The following is a 4174-nucleotide window of genomic DNA, read 5'->3' on the forward strand; positions in this document are numbered from 1 at the left end:
AATTAATATATCCACCTTATTTAGAGGATTTGAGATGTGAATTGTAAAACCTATTCACCTTATTTAGAAGATTTGAGAATAATACACCTTTATCCAAATGGTTTAAAAAATAAAAGATATTTTAACCTCACCCTCCCCTAGTCGAAATAAACATGTAAAGTAATACTATAAAAACATAGGTCCTCTAGCCTATGATAACAAAAAAAATAATAAAATTCCCACCTTCCTTTATATCACCATATTCCAAACATCTCAACCCCACCCTATCTTACGCACCATGGAATTTTCAATAGCTAGAGATAAGGTGGTGGTGATATTAGGCCCCACTGCATCTGGGAAATCCCGACTTTCTGTCGATATTGCCTCCATATTCCCTTCTGAAATCATCAATTCTGACAAAATTCAAGTCTACAAAGGCCTTGACATTACCTCTAATAAAATATCATTAGAAGAGCAACTCGGTGTTCCTCACCATTTATTAGGAAACATCGATTCATCATCGAGTCCTGACGAGATTAGCACTGCTCAATATCGTTCATGGGCTTCGTTGTTGATCTCTGAAATTAATAATCGTGGAAACCTTCCTATTGTTGTAGGTGGGTCAAACTCATTTGTCTATTCCCTTTTAGCAAAACAATTTAACCCAAACATGGATGTATTTTCCAAATCCTCCCAAGGATGTTTTGAGTTAAAGTATGATTGTTGTTTCCTTTGGGTCTATGTTTCACCACCTATATTAAACAAATATATAGATAAGCGAGTCAATGACATGCTTGAAAAAGGTATGCTAAATGAGTTGGCCGAGTTTCACCAATCTAAGAGAATGGGTATGGATCAACCTTATAAAGGGTTGGCAAAGGCAATTGGTGTTCAAGAATTTGAAGAGTATTTTAAAAGGTATGCTAGTAAACCTAATGTGTTAGAGGGTGACGAAGTTCAAAGGCGTATGTATGAGGAAGCTGTGAAAGCTATGAAAGAAAATACATGTGAACTAGCAAGAAGGCAGGCGGAAAAGATAAAATTTTTGAAAACGAAAGGTTGGAATATCACTATTTTAGACGGGACTTATTCTCTTCGGGCATTGATGGATGGATCAAAGAGTTGGTTTGACACATGGGAGACCCAAGTTTTGAAACCAAGTGTGAAAATTGTCAGGAGCTTCCTAAAAGCATAAGTCTTAAATTTAAGTTAGGAGAATATAAATTGAAAAAGTGTATTAAAGAATAATGTAAGAAGTGCACAACTTTAGTATACAACTTAAGTTGGCTAAAAGGCAATTAAAAATTCAATATTAGTATGTGACAATAATAAACAAACATAGAATAAAACAATATTTAGGCTCGAAAGTGTTGAGTCACCCTTTATATAAATGTTTATTGTTCGTATAAAATGAAGTAATTTATTCTACCCCTTTCCTTCTACTTATTGCTTATTCTTTGTAGACATCTATATTTGGCTCCGTAATTTGAATAAAAAAGTGATGACATTAGAATTTTACTTCCTAATTAGATTGATGTCTAAAATTTACATAGATTCCACAAAGAAAGCCCAAGTGTAAAATATTCCTTGTAAGCCTAAAAGTTCAACCAAACCTTAAACGAACATGTGTACCAATAGTAGGGTTTTACGTCGTTCTAATCAGCATGCAAAACCAAAACCCGTTCCAAGACCCAATTTAAACGATTAACATAAACACGTGCACTACCACAAAATAGGGAATAGAGATTGCCTACAACAACCAATATAGATCGTTTCTAACGCGCTCTATAGCTACTTAAAACAGAAAGCCTATCAAGATAGGCCTTCCCTTTTCCTTAATTTTATTAATAAAAAATATCATAATAATAATGATAAGGATGTTTTGACTTTTACCACAAAAAAAAAAAAAAAAAAAAAATCGTAAAATTGTTTTTTACCACCAAATAAAAAAATTAATAATTATTTTTTACCACCTGTCATAAAAAACCTAACGGAATTTTCTAAATTCTTCAATTTTCATACCTAACACATGGTATTTGATAGAGTATAAAACATATTCCTGGGCCTCAACCATCAGCATAAGCTTTTGGTTGAATTGGTCCTTTAACATGGTATCGGAGCCATCGTGACACAAAGGTCACGGGTTCGAATCTCATCCACAACCCACTTTCAAGTGGAATATTAAGCACTGGGTATGTGGAGGGCCCATGTTACATCCACACTTCTAGCCCTAACGGGCTCTCGTGTGAGAGGGCATGATAGAGTATAAAACATTTTCCTAAGCCTCAACCATCAGCTTAAGATTTTGGTTGAGTTGGTCCTCTAACAGTGTTTAGAGGTTTCATGCGGCATTTTGTCCCTTTGACACCAATTTGAGGTCGGAATTGACAAAAAATGATCAGAAATGCTTTTGTTTGCTGGTTTAAAATACCTAAATTTACGTGAAATTAGATACCCAAAACAAGGCATTTCCGATCATTTTTGTCAATTTTGACCTCAAATTGGACCCAAAAGATCAAAATGCCCCCTAACCTATGAAGAACATGTTTTGCGCACGAAAATCAAAGAAAATGTTTTTAAACCGTTAGATTCAACTGTTTTCTTGATGGTAGGTGGTAAAAAAAATATTTTTTTTTTAGTTGTAAAATAAAACTGTAAAAAGTTTTGGTGGTAAGAAACAATTTTTTATTTTTTTTATGGTAAAAGTAAAAAAAATCCTAATAATAATAATATTATTATTATTATTATTATTATTATTATTATTATTATTATTATTATTATTATTATTATTATTATTATTATTATTATTATTATTATTATTACAGCCGTGATTCAAGTTCTTTCCTCATCGGGCGTTGCTCCTTATACTAATGCCACTTTGGAAGACTTGAAGGCTAAGCACCCATATTCGCCAGCTCCCTCTTTACCTGATATACCCATTGATCGACATCACCTCATTGCTTTCCGAGTAGTTGTTTTGGATAGGATTAGGAGTTTTCCTCATGGCACATCATGCAGAAAGGAAGGTTTGCGAGCTCAATTGATCGACATCACCTCATTGCTTCCCGAGCAGTTGTTTTGGATAGGATTAGGAGTTTTCCTTGTGGCACATCATGCGGAAGGGACGGTTTGCGAGCTCAACACCTTATAGATTGCTTGGGTAGTGCAACTGTTTTTATTTCAGATGAGTTATTCGACTGAATCACTCACATAATTAACCTTTTTCTTGATGGCAAGTGCCCAAAGGTATTGGGTGCTTATATTGTTAGTGATCCCATTACACCACTTGTCAAGCCAGGTGGTGGTATCCGTCTTATAGCTGAGGGTACTATTTGGAGGCGTCTTGTCTCAAAGGTTAGTGCTTTTATGCTTGGTCATTCCTTGGGTAGTTATTTTGATAATCTCCAATGTGGTGTTTGTGTTTCAGGAGGGGGTGAGGCAATTCTTCATGCTATGAATTGGTTTATTGAGGATCGGGGTGATTCTGTTGGTCTTTTTATGTTGTTGATGGATTTCAAAAACGCTTTCAACTTAGTGGATTGACAAGTCTTGTTATGTGAGGTCCGTCTTCGCTGCCCTGCTATTTCTCGTTGGCTTGAATTTTGCTACTCTAACCCCGCGAGGTTATATTATTGGGAGAACACCTTGTGGTCGTGCCAAGGTGTGCAGTAGGGTGACCCTCTTGTCCCTTTTCCTTTTGCTTTAGTATTACATCCCATGGTAAGTAAGATCAGAGATACCTTTGACCTATGTCTGCAGGCCTGGTATTTAGACGATGGCACTGTTGTTGTCTTTGTTGGTGATACCCTGGTTGTGGGAAAGGTTTTAAACTTGATAATGGAGGATGGACCTTATCCTGGTCTCCATCTCAATGTTGATAAAACTGAGCTCTTTTGGCCTACGGAAGACCCTCGGAGTAGACTACCTGGGGTATTCCTGTCTAATATTGCTAGACCCTTGCATAGTGTTAAATTACTTGGTGGGCCTTTAAGTATGGATTTTGGGTTTAGTAGCGAGCTTGTACAGAAGAGAGTGGATAAAACCATTGCTCTTATGGATGCGGTGGCTGAGATTGATGATCCTCAATGTGAGTTATTGCTTCTTCGTGCTCTTACTGGTGATTCTAAACTATATTTTGCTATGCGTACTTGTCCTCCTTGTGTGTTTGAGTCGGCTCAATGCTCGTTTGACACGG

At 36.2% G+C, this 4174-nt stretch overlaps 1 pseudogene; it reads left to right on the forward strand.

The window, feature by feature from the left end:
• Positions 1 to 277: 277 nt before the first annotated feature.
• LOC145600501 (adenylate isopentenyltransferase 1, chloroplastic pseudogene) lies at positions 278 to 1174 on the forward strand (annotated as a pseudogene).
• The last annotated feature ends 3000 nt before the right edge of the window (positions 1175 to 4174 follow it).

Source organism: Chenopodium album, chromosome 21 (assembly GCF_948465745.1).
Source record: "Chenopodium album chromosome 21, dcCheAlbu1.1, whole genome shotgun sequence".
In the NCBI taxonomy this organism is placed as follows: Eukaryota; Viridiplantae; Streptophyta; class Magnoliopsida; order Caryophyllales; family Amaranthaceae; genus Chenopodium; species Chenopodium album.